This window comes from Propithecus coquereli, unplaced genomic scaffold (genome assembly GCF_000956105.1).
Source record: "Propithecus coquereli isolate 6110/MARCELLA unplaced genomic scaffold, Pcoq_1.0 Scaffold88, whole genome shotgun sequence".
NCBI classification, from domain to species: Eukaryota; Metazoa; Chordata; class Mammalia; order Primates; family Indriidae; genus Propithecus; species Propithecus coquereli.
Window position 1 is genome coordinate 10838708 of NW_012155062.1, and position 13679 is coordinate 10852386.

The 13679-nt window shown below is 43.8% G+C and overlaps 1 pseudogene; it reads right to left on the bottom strand.

Moving 5' to 3' along the window:
* Positions 1-12400: 12400 nt before the first annotated feature.
* On the bottom strand, positions 12401-13301 carry LOC105826318 (annotated as a pseudogene).
* Between the last annotated feature and the right edge of the window lie 378 nt (positions 13302-13679).

Below are 13679 nucleotides of genomic sequence, written 5' to 3' on the forward strand. Positions count from 1 at the left end.
GCAGTGGAATACACCAGCACCTTGGGTGCTCAACTGTTGCTCACTGCCACTTCAGAGAGTTAAAGGGCACTTCTTTGGAAACTTAACCACTTAGAATAAGTTAGCACTAGTGGTGAGTGATATTTGTCTTCGTGTAGTTATACTCCCTCTCCCTTTGTCACTGTACCTGCTAATTATCATTGAAGGCACTTAGGTGCCAGTAATGAAGTCTTAAGAGTCTTTCACTTACTAGTATCTGGACATTTTATGCTTTTGTTCTGTGGTCAGTGGTATGTATCTTCCTGGATTTCTTGCTCAGACACAATTTATGTCAGCCACTCTTCCTCCCCGCATTTTGCATGAATATCATATTGATGAGGAGAGAATGAGTTTCCTCTTTGCAGAAAAGAATATTTTTGGAAGGAAAAATTTGCTCCTTCACATGAGGGTGATGATATTACACCGAGTTAGGAATGTGAGTTAGGTGCTTCTTCCCCAAATAGGATAAGAGTGTGATGTTTTACTTCCCAGCTGGATATCATCTTTCCTTTGCTTCAGTGACTTTGTCTGCCCTGGGCAGCCTGATGAGGAATGGACTGTGGCAGTCCCCGGCCTGAGGAGGGGGCTGCTGACAGGAGCCTGTATTTACAAGACTTGGCATCCGGGAGCACACAAGTGCCTGTTATCCATATGGAATAAAGTTGATTTCTCTGCTGTCTCCCAATTCGATGGGTACATCATTACATTCCGTCTGTCCTGGAGTAGAGACTTTATCGTAAGTAACAGCTGACCTTTAAGATCTTGCACCTTGATTCTACTACTTGTGACTGGTCACCTAGATATTTGGAAACAGAATGAAAAATGTGAGTACAGTTGTTCCTCAATATCTACAAGGAATTTGTTCTAGGACCCCCCTGCAGAAGCTCAAATCCCTATATAAAATGGCTTAGTCCTTGCATATATCTTACACACCTAATCCTGTATTCTTTAAATGGTCTCTGTATTACTTAAAATACTGAATATAATGCGTATGCTATGAGAATAGCTGTTATGTTTGTATTGCACAGTTGTCATCACTCCCTAAACAATACAATGTAACTATCTAAGGCCTAACCACAAACTACATATCAGCAGCAATATAACAGCTCGTTCTTTCAACACTTAGGGACTGCTTTCATTTAGACATCTGAAAAAGTGTTAACACTCACTGAAACCCTAGTTGTTCTCTCTTAATAACCAGCATGCGATGATGGTGACAATGATCATTGTGTGGTCCTACAGTGCCCATGTGTGCCTGTGGCACTGCAGGTGAGTGGTGAGACATCAGCCTAACTTTGGGAGCTCCTAACAGCATGTCAGAAGGATCATCTACCAGGAAGCACCAGATTTCCAGGTGACACTTTGCAGGAGGCTCAATAACACTGACACTGGGATCTGTGGAGGTTGAAACTTGAGGGTCTTCAAGCATTGAAAGTCCAGGGTTCGTAACTGCACATGCTATAGTTAGAAACATCGTTCTGGGAAGCTGTTTCTTCCTTTTTCCTTGTATCAAGCACATTTTCGCAGTGGTTATAGGCACGTTGTGTGATGTAGGTTTTGTTCCCTTGAGGGATTGTACTCTGAGTTCATACCTTTAACACTTGTGCCTGTTGAAAAACTGCTGCAAATGTCAACTTGGTATGTTGAAACACTCCAAATAGAAAGTGTGGGTGTGATCTCAAGTGTCCAGGTTGGGACTTGGAGTTACTTCACAAAACAAAAAATCTCATGTTTAAAAGCTTTTGATCTAGAGAGTATGATAAAGTGAAAATGGCTAAGTTAAGACCATGTGTCCCCTCTCCAAATGATTGACTTGAAGCTCAATTTCAGGGATAAGAAGGAACTGACAGTGGTGTCTGGGCAGAGAGTGAGGCTTTTAATGCTTCTGTGTATACAAGCTCGACCCACCATACTCCAGAGGGTTTCTAATTGTCTTTCCTCCTCCTCTTTGTGTCCTAAGGGATGGAGCTGCCTACTGCAGCACCGAGCTCCCTGCTGTGTCTTCCTGTGATGGAGACTGTCCCCTTCTATAAACAGATTTTTATACACCCCTATATCTTTCAGCCTTGTCAATATCTGCACCTGCCTGGTGCTTGCAAATATTTGAGAAGAAAAGATTAAAGTTATCCTTTTTATGTTTTCAATAAATCCAGGGGCACTAGTGGCTTCTTGATACGTGGATGAATTGTACAGTGGTAAAGTCCTAGCTTTTAGTGTATTTGTCACCCAAATAGTGGACATTGTACCCAAAGTCATCCTCCAAATATAACAAAAGTTAACTTTTAATCTCATGCCTTCTCTCAGAAAATTTGAGATTGTGGTTTTAAAGATCCAAGATGAATGTTCAAGTGTCAAATATCCCTCACAAGTCAAGAGTTACTCTAAGATAAATTACTGTAGAAAGAACTTACAAATCTCATTCCTTCCTAAGAATGTTTTAGAGGTTAAGGTGTGTAGATTCCACATTCAGCAGAGTGCTGTGTATCAACTATTGCTTTTCATTGCTATGTACTGTAGCAATGAAAATACTACTAAAATTTAGATAAATAAGGTCTAAATTAACATTTAGTGTCATGGTATCCTTTTCTTCCATATTTGAGCTTTTGAGGACAGTCTGCATCTCTTGTTCCTTGGCAATTGGCGCTTCAGGGAGGAATCTATCCCCTCGTCCATCATTTCATGTGTTCTGGCTGCTTTGAATTCTAGTGACCAATTTTATGCTGCCTCCCAATCACAATTCTTAAGATTGAATGAGAAATGATATTATTTAAAACCCTTCTCCTGTTTGCAGTCACTGGCAGGGTTAACACTTGTGCTGTAACTGGATCGTGTGCTGGCCTTCAGTGGAAGCTGACACCAAGGGTGTTTGGCTTTGACATTGTCCACTTCTTACGTAGTGTTTGACTGCCACCATCCCAGCCTCTGCTGGACACAGCCTGGGTTATCCATTGATTCTTGTCTGTAGGACACTCTACTTCCTGTGTGTTTGAGTCATTCCCAAGCCAGAGTATTTGGAATGATGTAGGTGAGTTGTCTCACCACCCAACTGCTCTGGGGAGAGAGTCACTCCAATGTAAGGTCTTTCTAGTTTTATTTTTTTAAATTGATCTTTGCTGGCATCTCATTAGTCCAACATTTATGGGCTTGTTAAACTACTCTCACTTCGGGTTTTCATCTTCATTACTTGTCTCTTGTTCTTGGATCGTATGGCTGGCGACTGGTCACCTTGGCGTTGTGAAGCAGTAAGGATGAGAACCAGTCCTCTCTTGGTATAGGGTAAAGAAAGTCTTACAGCAAAAATTAACTAGAAGATTGTAGTCACCCCACCTTGCTCTCTGAAATCTTCAGTAGCAGAGAGATGAGTGTCCATAGCTTCTGTGTGAAGCTAGTGATGGAATGGGGGCTCAGGTCCCTTCGGCAGGAATGTAAGAGTAGGGAGCTCATTTCCAGTCCCTGCATGTCACCTGTAATCCATATCCCTACAGGAGTCTCCTAGAACACTCGTGGTCTGAATGATGTTCAATGCCTGGCTCCCAGGAGGCCTCACAGTTACTGTGGGGAAAACCCAGGTTTAGAAGACACTCAATAGAATATAAGTCACTTAAAGATTTGAAATATCAGACATGGGGACTTGTCAGAGTCTTTCTGCCAAAAACATTCCTGAAAATCCTAAGGAGAGAAGAGTCTGTTTTAGGAGCAGATCTGGATTAGCCTCAGAGAACACAGCTGATCTTCCCTGTTTCCTCTAGTCACCAGCATCTGGAGATTCACTGCTCAGAAGTGGGGGTGTGTTGGGAGCAGTGAGATGATGTCATCTTGTTTCAGATCATCCCATGGGCCCAGAGATGGAATCCTAGAGTTTAAACTGTGTGTGTTTTCTGACATGTGCCATTGGATGTTGGTCCTCAACTAGTTAGAAAACTCAAGTCTCCTGTGTTGTCTTATGCTTTAAAAAGGGCCGTAGTGGAATACGCCACCACTTTGGGTGCTCACCTGTGTCTCTGCCACTTTAGAGTGTTGAAGGATCATTTCATGGGAAACTTACCCACACATACAAAGGCAAGTTAGCAATAGTGATAAGTTGTATTTTACCTTGTCATGGGGATGTAGCTGCTTTCTTTCACCAGTTTTTACCCTATCTGCTAACCTTAAAGGTACCTTGGTGACAAGGTACTTACTGTTTTAAAAGGGTCCTCCACTAAATAGCACGAGGATTTTGTGTTTTAATTTCCTAATTGATAGTTTTTATTCTTGGAATTATTCCTTGGTTGATGTTTGTTCTTGGAATTCTTCCTTGGTTAAAACAGCAAAAATGACTACTCACATTAGGCTTACTTGAGCCTTCTGAGAAGATGTCATAAGCATCTGCTATGTCAGAAGAACCAGGTTTTGGTTGTAGATGTTGACTCTGTGTCCGGAACTCAATGCTGAAGTCAGGATCTGTGGAATGTGAGAGCTGTGGCACTTCAGGCATGGAAGATTGAGACTTGATATTGGAGATGCTTTAGTTACAATAGTTGCTATGAAAAACTTCTTTTTTTTTCTTGGTGTTTTTGTATTATGAAACAAATCTTGCAGCAGTTATAGGCATGTTAACCCTGGGTGGCACAGGCTTCCATCCATTGAAGGATCCTACTTGAGGGATCACACACTTTAACACTTGTGCCTATTGAGAAACTTCTGCAAATGTCAAGTTGATATTTTAAAACACTGCAAATGGAAAGTGTGAGTGTGTTCTCGAGTGCCCAGGTGGGACCTGGAATCAAGTGACAAAAGAAAGTTTTCATACCTTTAAAACCCTGTGCTTCACAGAGGTGTGAAGAAGAGGTGGAAATGACAGAGTTTAGAGTAAGTGTGCCCTTCTCCAGATTCTTGAGTTGAAGCTCAGAAAAATTGAGGCTAGGAAGGAAATGACAGTGGTGTCAGGAGGAAGCAGCAAAGCTTTGTAAGCTGCTGTGTAGAAGCTCAACCCACTGTACTTCAGGGGGCTTAGAATTTTTTTCCTTTTAGTATTTGTGTGTGTCCCAAGATATGTATCTGGCTCCTCACTGATGTAAACAGGTAAATGCTACTTTCTGTGATCTCACCTTTAGTTTTATAAAATCTTTTTTTAAAATCTTTTTGTCATTATTTTCTCCCATCAGTCTGTATTTTTTTTTTTTTTTTTGACAGAGTCTCACTCTGTTGCCCTGGCTAAAGTGAGTGCCATGGCGTCAGCCTAGCTCACAGCAACCTCAAACTCCTGGGCTCAAGCGATCCTTCTGCCTCAGCCTCCCGAATAGCTGGGATTACAGGCATGCGCCACCATGCCCGGCTAATTTTTTTTTTCTATATATTTTTAGTTGTCTGATTAATTTCTTTCTATTTTTAGTAGAGACGGGGTCTCGCTCTTGCTCAGGCTGGTTTCGAACTCCTGAGCTCAAACAATCCGCCCGCCTCGGCCTCCCAGAGTGCTAGGATTACAGGCGTGAGCCACCGCGCCCGGCCTAGTCTGTATTTTAATAGTTTATAAAATCTGTATGTCCCAGAACCCTTCCTTGGTTTGATTAATATGGTCTGCAGTCTTGCAGAATCCTCCTTGGATGAATGGATGGGTGTGTGCAGACTTACCTTGGAGTCCTACGTGTACTCTGAAGGACACATCTCAGGGTCTTTGAGTTTCAACAGCCCCAATCCTGTGTTTGGGGCAGATACATTTTGCAGGTGATCCCAGAACACTCATATGTGGAGTGGTGCAAGGCAGGGTAGGGAAGGCAGCCAGAGAGGAACAGAGCATTGAGCTGGTCACCCCTAGGCTGTATGTGGCTCAGTCCTCCTGGAAATGATTGAAGGGACCACACTGAATATATCTCAGAATGTCCCTCCTAGGAGGGTCCTGGGATTTACCAACTCTGTCTACCCCATAGTTTGAGATCTACCTGTGCTCTGTACTGTTGAGAAGGCCTTCTGTGCCTGAGGCTGAGCTGGCTTGGGAGAATGTGGAGAAAGCTTAGGGACAGTGATCCATGAGAGGTCACGGGAAGGAGTCCTAGTGGGATGGGGCCACAGGCATGGTGCTGTCTCCACCACTGTGTTGATATCAAGGAGTTGGGAGGATGTCACTGAGCTCTCTATCCTTGGCCCTACTGGCCCATACTTCCCAGAAGAATCCCAATGCTCCTGAGATTTCCTTCTAGCAGGATGGGGGACAGTGTCATTTCTTCAGCAATTGTCCAGGTTCCATACCTGAAGACGCTGACACCCGTCATCCTGTGGTGGTCTTCACCTTCTCCTTTAGCCTGCAGGTTCTAATGTGGGCTGGCCTGGGAAGTAGCATCTTCTCTCTGGAAACCTTCAGGACTGAATCTGAGGAAAGAGAAAGGTGTGCTTGCAACCGTGGTCCTGCTGTGTAAATGGTGACGTCTGACCCTGGGTCAAGGCTGATTAAGGCACAGATGACGGAACAAGGGGAGGGCTCCATGGCTACTTTGTTTGATCTTTGCAGCAGGTGTCCATGTGGGTCTGCATGGTCATTATCTTGCCAACTCTCATGGTCACAGCCAGGATGTCCTTATTTAACTTGTCTGCCTGGTGCTCTTGCTCCTCATGAGTCACAGGGGCTCTTTCCCTGCCCTGAGTATTTGAGATCATGTGAGGTGTCTCTCCCTGTGGTTGCTTTGAAAGGGACTTCATCCCTGGTTTCTCTTCCCATTTAACATCCTGTTGACACAGGTAAAGTGTTTATTTTGACCCCGGTTTCTCAGATCTTCCCCAAAGATTCACACATCTGGGCACTCGGATCTCTGGCTCTTCCATATGCTGCCAGGGGATCATGCCCTGGGATTGTCTTCAGGGTACATAGACCAGTATTTAAAGTGGTAGAATCTTCAGGTGATAGCCACTTTTGATCTTCTGGTTTATTTACCTTTAGTTCTGGTTCTGTCTGAGAATGAGAGCACATAGGTGTTCGAACCACGTGTAAAGGGCATGGTGGTGACCTTGAACTCAAATGCCTGAAGTCCTGAATACCCTCCACCCTGCTCTGAGAGGCCCCTGAGACTGAGGGATTTAAGTGATGGAAATACAGACGTCTGTCCCCCTTGCTTACTGCACCATAACTCCTGCAGTTATACACAAGGTGATTAAACAGTGCTTCCAATAATGCAGGTTATCAGTATTCCTGCCCCTGACATGCCAATCTATGAAGATTCTCTGATCTGGCCCTGGCTTCCTGCCAGATGACTGTCCAGTCCCACATGGGGGCCATCCCATTTGAGGCTGCCCCACCACAATGGACGTGGCTTGCTCTGAGTTGCTCCCTCAAATCTCTCATTCAATGCGTCAGGCAATGTCAGGCATCGGCACATGCAGTGGCGATTGCAGTTGCTGCGGTTGACTTGCTTCCATGAGTTCAGCCCTGAGTCTGACCAGACGAGGGCCCTCTTATAGTGTATCTATTTTGTACCTGTGCTGTTGGTCTGGTTAACATAGAACTGTCAGTCTGATCCAACACTTCGAGGAAATTTTGACAGAATTGTCTCTACCCTTCCTCATATAAAGTTACCTCAATACTATGGATGTTAAAATCTTTTCGGTAACCGGTGGTAGCACTTGTTGGGATCCCATGAGGGCCAGGTGGGTCCTGTGGCTAAGTGGCTGTTGGAGCATCCTGAGGGCTCCTTCCAGAGAGTTGCCCAGAGTCTGATGAGCAGCTCTGCAGTGACAGGTGCTTCCTTGGGATTTAGAATATTCTTATTTCTTCAGGCCACCCCATCTGCCCAGGGCACTTCCACAGCCTGAGCTGGCAAAGTTCTCAGCAGCCAAGTTTTGAGACAACATCTCACTGTGAAGACAGCTCGTGGCTGGCCACCTGCCCCGTGGCCTGTACTCCTCCCATTATCTGGCCAGAAATGTCATTAGGACATGGCCCAGAGGTGAAAACCAAACCCTTTTGTGACTAGAAGAGGAACAGATGTCTTGTCATGTTTAACAGGGCTGGTACTCTGACCACAGTCTTTGTGCGGGAGCCCTGCTCACAGGGGCATCTCAGGTTAGGAAGCACCAAAGAAATGTGATGTCTTCTGCCTGCCTTGCAGACCCCAGATGGGGGGGGGGTCCTGATGTATCCTCAGTGTTAATTATGTGACCTACATCTGTATGGAGCTCTACACTTCGATCATCTTATCAGGAACGTTCAGCAGGTCAGGCTCTTGAGTAGTAGGAATGCTATCTTGGAAGCTCACCCAAAGGAAGTGAAGGACTGCTGTAGAATACATGGTGCTGGAAGCATCTGCCTTTCTCTTTTCATGCCTTCAGTATCAACAGAAGTTGGCGTCCTAGAAAGTCTGGGGACAATATTGATCACCTTTATAATAGCACCTTCTCTTCTGGCTAAGAAGTGCTCAGCAGTCTCTCATCTAAGAGGCAGGATTCTGAAGTCATTCCCACCCCTGTGGTGGGGAGAGCTGGGCCTGCAAGCCTCCTCAGGCAAAAGCCAGAGCCAGAGCTCTCCTCTGATGTGGAAGCTGAGGCTGGGTCATGCCTGCCAGGTCTGGGGCCCTTTAAGACTTGTACTGCAGGTGGTGTCTGTGAGGCATGGGGGGTGGGGAGTGGTGGGTAGTTCAGACAACCAGGACAGAGGCTGCCATTAGGGAAGAGTGGAGGATATTCAGAGCTGTGTGTGAGAGAGAACTTACTGTCAGTGCTCAGTGAGATGTGCTGCCTCTGGTGCTGTGGTGCCCTGCAGTTTCATGTACAGCAGGGAGCTCATGGTTCACTCTGCAGTGTGACCCTCTCCTAGTCCTAGCCCGGGGTGGAGAAGGTGAGAATGCTTTCTGCTGTTCTAGTGGATCCACATGGTTTTCGGGGGGGGGGAGAGATTTTGAGAAATATTTTCATTTTATGTTTACTGGAATAACAGGTATGTAACAGGTATCATGTCTTAACTGGTGGTAGAATCCAGGAAGGAAATTATTTGGGCCCACAGAATACTTTGTGGGAAGATTTTTAATTTTGTATTTAGTTTCTTTCATAGAAAACATTCAGTATCTTTTGTTATAAAAATGTCTTTCATGGCATTTATGCCTATACTTTCCAAATAAAAAACAAATGAACGCCTTCAATGTTTTCAACTTTTCCACACTGAGTTGCTACAAGGATATGACACTATTTTTATTGCCTTTAATTTTGTATTGATTGGAGTTCCTAGGGAAAGAATAGTTATGAGGACTCACATGAACATCAGTAACTTACTCTGAATCATTCTCAAAATGGAACATACGAATTTTGGACAGATACTGCATTAATTTCCTGGTTCTGCTGTAAGAAATGAGCACCAAGTTAGGGACTTAAATAAAACACATTACAGTGGTTGAGTTTAATAGTTTGGAATTGGTCTCTCAGTCAAAATCAAGGAGTTAGCATGGTTAGTTCTGTTTCTCTAGAGAACAATCTGTTTCCTTGACTCACCTACCTTTCAGCAGCCTCCTGTATCCTTTGACTATAGCCCCTTTTTCAGCTTCAGAGGGAGGGACTCACAGCTGGGTGTGCATCTTGAAAACCGTGACTCTCACTCTCTCTTCCACTTTCTCACTTTAACCACCTTTTTGATGACACCCTGAACAATCTGGGACAATCTGTGTACCTTAAAGTCAGCTGATTAGCAACAGACCGTATCTCTGGTCATTGAGCAATTGGTGCTGTTTTTGGTTGAGAAGAATTTATTCCATTCTTCAATATGTCAGTTTTTTCTGCTGCCTTGAATTCTAGCCAGTGTAATGCTGTCTCCCATTTACTGATATAATTCTTAGTATTGGATAAGACATAAGAAGATGTTTGGAGCCTGTCTCCTGATAGTCCCTGAAAGGACTAACCTGTATGCCTGAGGCCACCAGGCCATGTGCTGGCCTCTAGTAGAAACTGCTGCCAAGGGTGTTTGGCTTTGAAATTTCCCACTTCTTTAGTGTTTGACCACCATCATCCCAGCCTCTGCCAGACACAGCTTGGGTTATCTTGTGATCCTTGTCTGTAGGACACTCTAATTGCCTATATGCTCTTATGAGAGTGATTCCCTAGCCAGAGTATTTGGAATGGTCCAGTTAGATCTTACCACCTAACTGCTGTGGGTAGAGATTCATTCCATTTTACTCCATGGGATGTTCTCCTGGATGTGGATTATTTGGCAGTATTTATGTATCCTGGGATGCCATCATCCTTTCTCCCAGGTTCCCACATCCATGGTTCTCAGACTTCAGGTGGTCAGTCTTCTCTGCATTGTGCTCCCTTTGTTAACATCAGGAGCTGAGGGACAGGAGCTGTCCCTGCTGTGCACAGGTGTAGCCCATGATGGATCCCACTTCTGATAGACAAAGTGTATGTTCCTCTGCTCTGATGAGCTTTGGTTCAGCTCTACACATGGTTCTCTGGAAGGTCTAGACTCAGGTGTGTCATCTTTATAGAAACATACTGATCTTCATTGTTTGAATTTGATGGAAACTTGAGAAATTTGTCCACTAGGAAAACTCATTGCTTGGTGACTTAGTGTATAGAAATAGGTCTTGGCCTTCTGGCTCCGTGACAGTAGTCCCGGAGCAGGTGCGTATAACAGGTGTCCCACATCATAGTTTTTGTGATTGGGCGATTTCTTCTTGTGCTGCCTTCTGTTAAAGTCGAGTCCATTTCGAGTTTGTTCTATGAATTTTAGCCGTGAAGTTGTTCTGCATTCAAGGTTTGCCTAGAACTGGAAATTAGCCAGACATTAGCGTTTTTTGACCCTGTGAGCCATCTAGCATGATTCGGGTTTGACTAGATGGGAATTTAACTCTGAATGTTCCATGTCTGTATTTAGTGCTCAGAAAAGCCAATTATTTTGATGTCCTAAATTCTCAGTGGAATCTGAACCAAATCTGCATTCAAATTGGTAAGGATATTTTACAGTTCTGAAAATTATTTTCTAAACATACAGAGACCAACTTGTCAGTTACCTACTGCTTCTCCTAGGACTCAGACCATCAGATGAGCATCTGCCTGAGCAGGGCTCAGACGTTTGAACCATATGGCCAGGACCATGGAAAGCACCCTGAATCCAAGTGCTGAAAGTCCTTGTCCCTCTCATGTACTTTGGACCAAGAAGAGTTAAATGGTTACATTATTGAAATATATTCTATCCCTTTGTCCTCTATATTTTATACTTTTCCTGATTTCAGGCACTGGAAAATCTGTCAATCTGTAGCCACATTATTCTTTGTACCTCATATATTTTTTACTTATTACTGCATTACATGGTGAATATCTGTTTCATAAGCCCATGGTCCTACATTGTTTGGCTAATGTCTGCCCCTATATTCTTGAACACTAGACACCTTAATATCTTGATCTTATCTGATAATTGTCTCCATTGAGTATAGGTTCAATTTTCCTAAAAAATTGGGCCTCTTAAAGGATTATTGTCTGTGTCCTCTGGGTTCATGCTGTGCCTATTCTGCCTCAGCATAAGTGTACAGGATGTGTGCTATTGAGAAATAATTGAATATTTGAAATATTGATTCAGGTGGCATCCACCTCAGTTGAATTATGTTTTTTTTTTTGAGGTTTCAATATTTTATTCAAGTTTTATTTTAAGTGATGTTAATTACAGCATTTGAAGGGGAGGATCTAATTCCACACAAAATGGAAGACTCTAAAATGTACCCATTAAACTGCTAAAAAAAAAAAAAATAAAATAAATTGGTGAGAAAACAACAGAAGTCCAATTTAGATTCTGAGTGTTGTCACCATGTGATTACAGTCACACAGACTTCCCAGCTTATATCTGGAGCCCCTAGAAGCTATTTCATACTCTGGTGCAAGGGCAAAATCCACAACACAAGAAGGAATTAAGTCCTGAATTATTGGCTTCACCACATCCACCCTCTCCACCCCAAAATGGCACAAAGAAACAGCTACCACACCCTGCAAACCTTTTGGTATAAAAGAGGTGATAATGGATTGGGGTGGGAACAGGTCATGAAGATCTGTCTAAAAAAGTACCTTTTAGGTGAGTTTGTACACACCAGCAAGCAATGAGCCTCTCATTGATTAGGGTTAGGAAACCAAGGTTCAATTCTCAGGAAGTCACAATTTCATTCATTTACTCAATATGAATTTACAAAGTGCCTACACATTATCAGCTTCCACTTGCAGCCATTTCTAGATGAAAAAGAAACCTGGCATCTCTAGAGGAGCCACCAAGTTTCTCCCAAGTCTACAGCTGAAAAGACCTTTTTTGGAATCAGATTTCTTCTGTATCTCTGAAAGGGTAACACCTTAAAGCTGAATCCTCTTTAACCTGGAGGTCTAACATATTTAGCAATACTTGTATCCCAGACATACAACATTAAAAGATACACTGAATTCTGAAGGTAGTTATGCTGCAAAATAGTTTAAAATTAAACAATTATACAGTATTCATTTATGCTTGAAATTCCAGTCCTAGACCAAGCTTGTGGCCACTGGCATTGACATTCTTGTCATCCAGCAGAGCTGACAGCATCAGTTTGATACCTGGCTTTAAGGTCTAAGTGTATCCTAAACCTATCAGGGTGGAATTGTTTACTTTAGTGAGAAGCAGGCATCAGGGTCGATCCTGGTACTTAGCTGCTATTCCAAAGCGAGTATTACTGTTTCCTGCCATCCAGGCAAGATTGACAGCGGTCTCCAACTTCTCGTTCACCTTCTGGTAAACGGAGCCACCAAACTGTGTCCCATCATTCACGTTAGTGTGAAGCTGGAATTCATCAGTCTTGTAGCCAACTGCAAAGTTGCTCTGGGTCACTCGGGACTTTGTGGCCTCAAAATTCATCTGGTAGCCAGCCAGCCAGCCAGCCCTCATAACCCAGCACCAGAGTGCCCGGGATCAAGTGCCCGGCGATGTTGAAGTCCACATCGCAGCCTAGGTTGATGTGCTCCCGCTTGCACCCTGTCTTGATTTTAGCATTTTTTTTCGCAGTGTTACGTGAGAAGGATGAATCAAAGGTCAGCTTCAGTCCACATGCAAGGTGATCCCCCATAGTAATCTCAGTGCCCAGTGTGTTGTCAGTGTTCCATTTCTCTGTGAATGTCAGGCCGTATTCAGTCCATCGGTACTTGGTTTCCAGACTGCCAGTCACTTTGGTGGTCTCATTGTCGGCTGAGCCTGAGCTTGTGAATGCCAATCCATTCTCAGATTTTGTTTTCAAATCAAGTTTTATTAAGCCAAATCGATAGCCCTTGGTGAAGACATCCCTGGCAGACTTGCCAAGATCAGCATACGTGGGAGGCACAACCATCTTCTGCTCTGAGGCAGTAGCTACAGCTGGGGCTGAGGCACAGAGCACCTCAGTTGAATTACTTTTGTACTTATCTAGGTTCTGTCTGAAGCTGTGACATCCTGAGTGTTGGTCCCTGATATTTCCCCATAGTGGGAAAAGCTTAAATGTTGGGAAGCTGGAGTTGAATACTTTCTGTAGGTTTTTTAGTTTTTTATGGGTGTCCTTGGCCCTGACACAAGTGATTTCCTAAACAAGTGTGAGAGAGTGCTCACCATGGAAGACACTGTAATTTTCTTCTGGGTAGCCAGGGCCCACTTGGAATTGACCTTTTGACTAAAAACCCTGAGCAAGAGATACCTTCTGGGATGGAGAGGCAATTGTTGGTCATGACTTCCA